The sequence below is a fragment of the Chaetura pelagica genome, unplaced genomic scaffold (assembly GCF_000747805.2).
Source record: "Chaetura pelagica isolate M959 unplaced genomic scaffold, ChaPel_1.0 scaffold126, whole genome shotgun sequence".
Classification (NCBI taxonomy): Eukaryota; Metazoa; Chordata; class Aves; order Apodiformes; family Apodidae; genus Chaetura; species Chaetura pelagica.
Genome location: NW_009953787.1, coordinates 2,842,557 through 2,853,379, shown reverse-complemented (window position 1 = coordinate 2,853,379; position 10,823 = coordinate 2,842,557).

Sequence of the window (10,823 nt, the reverse complement as noted above, 5' to 3'; positions counted from 1 at the left end):
GATATCAGAGAAAAGTTGAGAGAAATTTTATGTTATGCATTTGCTTAATAGATGCAAGTGTACTGTACTGCAGAATTGTTTGCTGGTTATTTGACTGAAAACTTCTATTATTTTCATGTGTAAAAGTCTGTGTAGTCCATTTTGGTTGCCATAAATAGTAAAAGTATTTGCACGCATGTTTGAGGATTTTTTTTTTATACCTGAAGGTGGAAGAATTCAAATAAGAAGGGGCTATGAACATTCCCAATGCATAAACCACGCTGTGCAGTTAGAAGTAATGTAGATTGAACAGTGACTGCTTCCATTGAAGTTCTCATAGTCAGCTCCAAGAATCAGCAAGATCTAACTCCTACCTCCCTGTTCCCCATCAACTGCAGTGCTAGAGGGTAAAAAAAAAAAATAATAAATTAAAAAAAATTGAGAAAAAAAATGTATTTTGAGAATGTGGTGTGTATTTCATAAGCAGCAGAGTGATTTGGAGAAATAGTTTATTAAGAGTTAGTCTCCCAGTTGTGTTAATATAACATTTCATATTGATGCCATGTCTATATTCAGAGTACAGGTCTTGGCTTATCACTGGGGCATTATGCTTAATCAATCAAAATCTAGTTAAAATGCTAAATTCCCTGAGTATGGAAACATGTAAGTCTTATCAACATCAATTACTTGTGTTCCCACTGTGTCTTATTTTGTTAGTGGTCAGAAAATAGTATTTTTTCCCTTATACAGATTAATATTTATTGTATTGTTTCCTCTGATTAATAATAACTGATGCTGGCATTCCCAAGGCTGCATACAAAAATGACAGGACTTAGTTGCATTTGTACTGCAAAATAAGCAAATTATTTTCAGTATTTATGTGTGTATGAGATATTTTTTATGAACATTATCTTCTGTAGGACTCAATTATTTGGCATATGGTAAATAATTTTTCTCTAAGTGCCTGAAGGCATTTCAGAATGCATTTGGTGGATTGCGTGAAGAAAGAACAAAGAATATAGGTAGATTGAATAGTACATTTAGTTGGGTACACATTATTAGTGTACAAAAAATGTATAATTTTTATGATGAATAATAATAGAGTGATTTCGAAGACATATTTGTGAGGAAAAGTAACCACATTTATCTCTTGATTATCTAGTCATCCAACTAGAACACACAGGTGACGTGTGTTCCTGCATAGTCTATCCTATAGTAGCTGGGCACTTTCCTAGAAGAAGATATTACTGATAAAAGGCAAGAATCTCACACCTGTACTGAATACATTAACCACTAAGGTATCAGGAAAGCTGGAGGGTGACATGTGTGGCTAAATAACATCTTCCTTCTGTTTACAAAGACCCCTGCTAGTTTGCCAGCAAAGGACAAGACATGACTCTGGTTTGAATTCCGCAATGGGAATGGGCTTAACCTGTCCTATCAGGCAGCTTTAGGCCATTTCCTTTTTAGTGTGCATTTATGCTGGTGTGCCCCAGCAGAGATATTTAGTTTCTATCTACGGTGTCCTGTGTTTGAAGTCTTGACTAAATGGGTGGGTACAGACATATTCAGCATATTTTGTCCCTTTCTGGAGGGAATGGATACACACAGGGACAGGTCCATGTGTAAACCTGTGGTCAGCTTTTCTACTGACTTACTCAGAAAGCAAGCAGAGGGGTTCTCAGGGTGATTTGTAATGTAAAATGAAATAATAAAAAAATCAAATAGTCATGCACATTCAGTGGTATCAGGACTAACCTTGCTAAGGACAGATGTCCAGGTTTTAGGTATTAACAACAGCTGTCTGCTGCCTAGTGCAGCTATTGAAATGTGGCCAAACACTGAAAGAGGTTTGAGCTAATTTTTGTGATACAGGGAGCTGAACTGGGACTTTTGGGGGATCCTGTAAGTGTTTGTAAATATATGAAGGAAGGCTATAACGAAGGCAGAATCAGACTCTTTTCAATGGTGCCCAGTGACAGGTCAGGAAGCAATGGGCAGAATGTGGAAAACAGGAAGTTCCTTCTGAACATAAGAAAATAATGTCTTTTTTTGAGAGGGTGACTGAGCACTGGCACAGCTTACCCTGAGAGGTTGTAAAGTCTCTGTCTTTGGAGATATTTTAAGCTTGTCTGAACATAGTCCTGGACAGCTAACTGTAGGTGGTGGTCTTGCCTGAGCAAAGGGGTTGGATCAGATGACCACAAGATGTTCCTTCCAACCTCAACCATTCTGTGATTCTGTGACCATATAACGTGTGTTTTCACAACAGGATTTTAGAGTTATGGCTTGCTTCACTAAATGTTTGCTACAGAGATGGATATCTACCTCTTAATACCATGGGAAGGGAGAAGTACTACCCAAAAATATGTATGTGGCACTATTTTTATCTTATAATTTAAATAAAGATAGAATCTCAACACTTGGCTAGGTTTCTTGGGAAGGAATGTCTGTGCTAAGTAGTACAACCATTAGAACTAAATATGCCATGCAAGTTGGAACAAGAATTAGCACAGGAAATGGGATGGGGTTTTCCCCTTCTGAAGGTGTGGCAAAGAAATGGTTTTCCAACCAGTAAATTCCAAATTCACGAGACTTTCCAGTCTACATTTATTTTCCTTCAGTCTTTTAAAAAGTATTTTACATTAAATTCTTAGACTTGTGTTGTGTGACTAACTTGTTTTACATTAATTGCACTTCATTGGCAGAAATCCTTTAATGCTAATCCATTGGAAAATCATTAGAAGAGGTGCACTGTGAGGCTTGTATTTGGTTATCATTGAGTTGCAAACATGCAACATCACCTCTGCATTGCAAATGTCTATGTTTTTTGCATATAAGCATATGGCAGTTAATATTGTGCATTTCCATCTCTTAACATACATTTTTATTTTTTTTAAGTATTTTTCATTGTTGAAAGTTCTGATCTCAAATACTCTGTGCAATTGCTTTGGAATATCTTTGTTCTTAAATTGCTTGCATATATTCTTAGTCTTAATTTTGTTTTACTGTAAAAGTAGATGGTTTATCACTGTTTTATTCAATGTGGATCAGTTGCCTACACTTTTTCTGAACAATGCCAAGAAACAGCACAGGGCTTTCAAACCAGTCTTGGGATGACAGGCTACTGATCTACCACACTGAAGGCACAGACAGACCCTGCTAAGCAGAGGACATGGCTCAAGTGGAAAATGTCATTCCACGTATTGTTTACTTCTTGTTTTTTCTTAAGTATATCAATTTTAGTAATGGGGATCAATTTCTTCCCAGTCATAATTTCCCATTACTGAGCTTTATAATGTTATGTTTTGTGAAGGCTGCAATACTCTGATTTTAAAGGCCCATATAATTGCCTAAGCAGTGTGTACTGGCTTTGGTGAACTTATTACAACTCTGCACTGTGACCACAAAATGGGAGTGATTCATGGCAATAGTGCTTGGGTAGCATTTAGCATCCTGTTCTATCTGCTTCAAACAGGCATAATCGATCACAAAGGAATAGACTTACAGGGAGTAGGGGATTAAAAAAACCCAGAGAATAGTCAATATATTTTTTTTTACTTACATAAGATTTATATCAAGTAAGGGGAGAGAAAAAATAAAGACACTGTAACACTAAAAAACCAAGTTCCATTAGATATGCAATTTGTTCCTAATGATCACCATTGTAAAATGGTGATTTAAAGAGTATTAGGACAGATTATGGCTCTAGGCACACTTTGCATATATCCACTCACAAAAATACACATGCACTCCTGTCTGGGAATTGGAGGAAACTACAGGCTACAACAGGGTGTACTGATCACACAACACAGGCTCAGAAGTAGACAGCTCTTCTACTGCATGAGAATGCAGAAGAAAACATTGTAGTTCAAAATCTGACTAAGCATCGAACTTCCCTGAAGTGAGTTTTTTTGTCCACAGGGCATTCAGGGTTTGATAAATTACTTCACAATTAAGTTATTCATGAGCAGCTGGGTTTGTGGGTGAGTGGGATGTGCATTTGTGGATGTGATTTACACAAGAAGTGATACAACACAGAAAACAAAATAACCCCTGATCAAGAACAACCAGCCCAACAAAACAGGGCTGGCGTGACTTTACAAGAAATGTACCTAATGCAAAAGTATATATTTCAATAGTGAGGGGATTTCAAAGCATTTGGCTGTGGTTTGGCATACTTTTTAATAAGATCCAAAAAGAAAAGTCTGGGTTCTGGAGATTTTTGTCTTTGTTTAGGTTTCTTTTTGTTTTCAAGCCCTTACACTGATCTTAAGAAAGCCAATTGCAATACTGACACGGGGCATGTAAGGTTCTCATTTTGTGTGAAAATGTGTAAAGATGCAGAAGAAAAGGAATACCTATCATTCCCCCAAATAACATAATTTTAAGCAGTTGATTTTTGCCTGTATTTCCTGGAAAGGGAGCAGGTATAATGATGTAGGGACAAAATTATTTCCGCCTAGGCTGTGCTGTGGAGACCTAATGGGTAATGGGCAGTGAGGGAAGAACAGAGATGCTGCAGCCGTGCAGCTTTGCAAGGTGCTAATTAGAAGCAGGTGAACAGAAATAAGAAGCACAGGTGGTACTTGTAGCAGTGATTTGGAAAAAAGGTGCAGTGCAAATTCAATGTCTTGTAACTTGCAATGATAAAAGGGTCCTGAATCTTACCTGGATTGCTTGTTAGTCACAGCTGAACTAATTGAGTCCAAAGTACATGCCCAGTTATAGAATTTAGAACCCAACAATCCTTATTTTATTGTGAAATTCTGACAAAAACAAACAAACAAACAAAACCAAACACAAATCAAAACAAAAACCAACCCAAACAACAGACCAGAGAAAAAACCTTTCTTGTTAATTCACACATGGGAAAGGGTGTCACATTTTAAAATCTGTTGTGGCAAAGACAATGTTGACAAAGCTTAAAAGATTACTTTTCCAAAATTTGTGAAATAGGTTGTGTAAGCTTAAACTGTCATTTGAATGCCAGCTGCCAAACAAATCCAACCTGATATTTCCTGGGACAAAAAGCATTAGCCTTACCTATTATTAGGAAAGCTACATAAGCATAAATTGTCTCCCACACTTGACCATTCAAGTTTAAAATAAATGTGTCCACCAAAGCACTTAATTAAGGTTCCAAACACTTCCATAATCCAGTAATCAAACAGGAAAATGTGACTGACCAATCAAATACTGTATTTTGATTGTCTGAAAATCTGGAATTCCAATTTTGATAGGTTTTTTTTTGTTGTTTTTTTTTTTTCCAAGAGAAATACATTTATCATTTAAAAATCATGTTCTGAATATGAAAAAAAAATAATGAAGGTATGTATTATGAACGATAAAGTTAAAAATTGAGAATATAGTATTATGTCTTCTTTTGAAACTTCATGTTCATAAGCAGCTGGCATACTTTTACTTAGATCAATTTTTTTAAAAATGTTGTCACTGTGCTTTTATGAGTAGGCAGAATATATTTCCTTTGGGGTGTATTCTTTATAAATGGTATTTTCACATTAAACTTCTTAACATGAGTTGGTGAAGAGAGTGTAATGAAATAAATCAACTATTTAGTTTTGTTTTTTTTTCCTTAAAATATCTATGGAGGAATATAATACATTTTGCAAAAACTTGCCATCAACAGAATTTTATTTACTCAAAAACCTGTGTAGCTTGGCTATGTTTGCATGTTTCAAATGGTTATTTTGGGTGGACTGTTTGTAAATTTGACAAATTGCAGTGCTGAGTTTTGATTAGTTATTTGAGTAAGGTGTTCAAATTTGGACTACATTGATTTTTGCAGCTAAGCTTGATCAATATAACTTTCTCAGATGAAAGTATTTTTATTTGTGCAATAGTTCAGTTAAACAATAAAGATCACCACAATTTCTAAGTGAACAACTGAGGCATGGAGTTTTTTCAGTTCTGATACACAGAGGGTAACTAAGCACTGGAATAGCTTTTAGGGATAAATCAAGAAATTTCTTTAAGGAACTATGTATAAAAGCAGGTCAAACAAGTGTCAATACCAAGCAAATGTCTAAATCAATGCAGTAGATATAGATGGTCTTTTTGAGTGGAGGAGGGAGTATTCTGAGGTATCATAAATCCCTAGTTATTTTCAGAGTATGATTTATAGTTCTGTGATTTAGGCAGCTGACTTGAGATTGAATGAGATTTTCATGGCAGAAGATGAAATACCTTTCAGAATCTGAGTTTATGCAATTCATACAAAGTCACAGAGGAGGTACCTGGAAAAGCAAGGAGCTGAGTTGCAGTCTCCTGAGGCCAGATTAATGCTCACTCCATTGCACAGCCTTTCCTTCTTCAGGTAAATTAAGAGAACAGGTCACGTTTCTAATTAGAAGGACATTAAATCTTTGCCTTGTGATTGAGTAAGTGTACATTTCACCTTCAAGGTCTTGTATATAAGAATTTGAAATAAAACCCTGTGAAAATTTCGTCTCTGAAATCTACATATTTTTCGAGTCTGATTCAGTTAAGCGCAGTGAGTGGTCTCAAAAAGTCATGACTGAGGGAAACTAAAATTTAAGGGAAAATTATATTCCAGTTACTCTTACAAAAGAGTAACATTAGCAGTACATTATGTTAACATGGAGTCTTCCACCACAGGACCTCACAGAGGTAATGCTAATTAATTCACTTCATAACACCAAGAAAAGCACAGCAGAGTTTAGTGCCCAATGTTAAAATCAGCAGAACCACATAATAAGCAGGAACACAAATGTGGTCCAGAAAGCAGAAAATTCTACTTGAATGTCTATTGCAATCAATGGGAAGACCACCAGGAAATCCCAAGTCTTTCTCCACTTACTTCCAGGGTCATGCAAAACTGATTTTTCCTTCCAGGATAGGCTGACTGATTACTTATTTATTTATGTTATTAAAAAGACTTTTCCTCATAGTAATTAGCACAATCAGCCATATAAGCAAGGCTAAGCCACCCTGAACTCAGAGAATTTCCTTGAAGCCAGTGCACTCCGTAAGATTAATCAGTGACTTGACTGACAACTCTTCTAAGCCAATAAACAAATGTCTAAAGTACGAGATCTTGGATCAAGACCTATTTTTCCAAAATCAGAAATATTCTTTTTTTCTTTTGAGCTCAGATATTTCCTTCTTACTTTAGGGATTTAAAACAGAATGGTTTTGATATAAATGCACATATATCCACAAGGAATACGAAAATCTGTCATTAAAACATGACATTTCATCCCACAGTGATTTAAAGGGAATTGAAATGCATTAACAAAAAAAAAAAAATAAAACAAAACCCAAAAGATGCAAAGGTAGGAGACACAAACCACCAGAACCAGTTCTTCTTATGCTCTCAAACTATCAGTATTTTTAAGATGCAATAATTTTGTGAAGAAAAATCAAACCAATCTTACTGGCACATAAGTGATTTCTAAAAAAACAGGTGATAAACGAATCAGCCATACATTTGTAGTGCTTTGTCTCTTACAGTAGGTTTCTCACTCTGAAACTCACTGGAGCCTTTCATCCTGTAGAGTCACATTGTCCCGTGACCTCATGGGAATTAAATGTTGTATTCCATTGCTGTTAGTTAAACATGTGATAGTTCCCATTTATTTGGAGAGCTGGTGAGCCTTTCAAAAAGTGAAAAGTTTTTAATTCCCACTCATGCAACTAGTATAGTATTGTGTGTCATTTTATAAACTGTGAAAGCTGAGGAACCTCTTGTATTTTACTCTTTTCTCAGCTTCTCAGGAGTGTGCATGTGTGTTTGCATGTCTTCAAGGTCAGAATGCAAGACTGTTTCATTTTTAATGGACTAAAAATTAAAAACGAGCGAAGGACTGTGGTGCAGACTTCCATCCAGGTGGTCAGTAGCTGATTGTGAACTGCACGTGTTTGAGGCATGGACTGCTGTATGAATTTACATGCTGTTCCTAGAGGAGGGTCAGTACTACGTAGCATTCCTCCTAGTCAGGATGGGAATACCTACCTTTGATCTAAATTAATGTTGAATTCTGAAAAGTAATGTACCATGCAGTAGTGGAGCCTTGGGTTAGTGCAGTAATAAAAAGAAGCTTAATTGGAAATTCTTTTAAGACCTTGCATGTACTGTACGTTATTAGCCTGGGGTAGGTAGGTCATTCTCACCTCCAACAGTTTTCTGACTAATACACATTTACATTCTGCAATCTCTGTAAGTAGAAGATACGGTTTTCCCTCTCCACTGCTATTTTCATCAATACCCTTGCACTTTTCTCTTGCTCCAGTAAAACAGGCTGATGTAACAATCTGGTATGTATTGCTTAAAACTACTTCCATTGTCTTTAGACAGGTTGGCTGCCAGTTCAAATGGTTTTGTTGAAACAACGTGCTTTTACCAGGCTACAGTCTTAGCAACAAGAAGTTCTGACGTTAGCAAGCTTATTTTGGAAAGCTCCACTGTTCAGTGTGGGATCAGAGCACCCCAAGGGCTTGAAGTCAAACTCTGTAACCTACAAATTAATTGACAAGCTGCAGAATCCTCCTACAGACAAAACAAAGATTTGTTTCCTCATTAAAACAATAAAATAAAATCTCTAAATAGGGTAAATAAAAGACTTAGGGTCTTTTATTAATTGTCACTTAGGGTGACAATTAAGCTGCACTAAAGGGTCAAATGTCCAGTTTGCTATTGATTTGCACTAACACATTAAAATCAAAATAACATTAAGCAGCCTAATGACATTGAGAAGCCTGTGCTGAAATTAAGCAGTTAAAAGAATCAGTAGGAGACTCTTGTAAAAACAGAATAATTGCACAAAATTAATGTATTTGAAAAAATAAATTTATAAATAGAAAAAAGTGGGAAATTGCACCTTACCACTTCATCAACTCCTTTATTTTTCCTTTTTGCCCAAGAATCAGGTGAGTAAGATTTTTTGTAAAAATATTTACAGGAGGGACAAAGGTAGAAATGCAGGTAAATTTTCCTGATCATTCTCAGCTTAGGAAAGTTCCCAGGGGCTTTCAAAGCTTGCTCTGTGGGTCTCAAGGAAGGGGAAGGAGGACTAGCCAAGAAAGAACAGAGGAGAGAATAAATGCTAATAATAAGGGACAGTACTAATATGCATTTTAGTGTGATGTGAATGTGAATATTCATATACCTGAATTTAGGCACTGGTCTCAGTTGTTTTGCTGAGCTGGAGCCTAACTGAGGACAGCCTTGAATAGCTGAGAACTGTCAGACTGTACGTGATGGAAAATACTCATATTTTGTGTATGAAACCCTTTTGGCTGCACTTGTACCTTTCATAGATATTATTAAAGTCTGAATCTTTATAATTACTCTGACCACCAGTTTGGGCCTCCCTTTGGTCAGGCTTTGATCACTCTTAGAAGCAAAGTGCCTCCTCAGTTCCCACTGACTTCAGCAAGACTTGAGAGCACTGAGCATTTTAAAGATATACACGGTACCTGAAAAGATCAAACCCATACACTGCTTATGCAAGAGATGGTTTATCAGAATTAGAAAGAGGTGGTCACTCTTTGGGAAGAGGAATTTGAAATAATCATGTTGCCTCTGTTATGCCATCAGATGTGTTTCCCTTTAATCTCCAGTGTGTATACGTCAGCATCAGCACTAGAGGGGGAGTAGGCTTGGTAAACCCATGAGGACTCTGTGCTCATGACAAATATTGCTATGAGGAGACTTACAATCACCATCTGAAAACAAAGAAGGTTCAAGGAGAAAATCCTTCTGAGCTAACCTTTTTAAAGTAATTCCTTTCAGATTTAGTGTTACCTCTGTTTTACATTATTTAATTTTTAAAAAATATGACTGTAGATCTGAAAAATGTATTTTAGAATAAAATGCATGACAACACAGATTTCCAGGGCTTTTAGTGTGTGAGGTACTGTGCAAACCTACAGCTCCAGCTGGTGGTAGATTTTCCTGGATTTTCTCAGCCATACTAGTAGGAAGTAACACGATGGTGAAAGAGTCCTAAGGAAACAATCTTTTCTGCATAGGAAAAAACCACACCCAAGCACCATAACTAATATTAATAAATGTTCCTAAGTTTTCCTAAACTCTATATTTAGAGACTATACAGTTCCCTTTTCAAGGCCAGCCCTGCATAATGTAGCCAACAGAATGTGTTACTGGCATGGCACACGTCACAGGCTGATACACGGCGTCACAGTGCTGATGAGCACAAGCTGTGTGTATGACTTACCTAAATATCCTTAAAGTCTCCCAATTCATTTGTGCCTGGCTATGAAGAGGAATAAGTGGATTACAGGTTTGAAATTAAAAGCTTAAAACAAAGCTGCTAATTTAGATATGTCTTATTATTTATTTATTTATTTATTATTATCTCTTGACAAAGTAAAAGTGCAAATTAATTATGCCATATTGGAAGACTGGGCTCATGCTACCTGTCCAATGATAAAAAAAACCCCCACAATTATGACACAGAAGTTGTTAAAGATAACAAGAGCAGTGACAAGGAATAGAATGCCTTCATTGAGGAATAAATTCGCAAATAATTATAAATATTTTTTCTTATATACGTACAATTTCTTTTGTGATGTTCTGTGTTGTTGTTTGTTGTTTTTTTTTTTAAATAAAAGATTACTAGAAATCTATAGAGAATTTAAATATATTTCAGTACACAGAATAAATATGTAGTTTTTTTATGCAGGTAGATACTTGTTGCAATTAATTGTAGAGCAGCCCTGTATTGTTGCTTTGTTAGCCTGGTATTGGCAGGAAGGAAGGAAGGAAGGAAGGAAGGAAGGAAGGAAGGAAGGAAGGAAGGAAGGAAGGAAGGAAGGGAGGAAGGGGGGAAGGAAGGAAA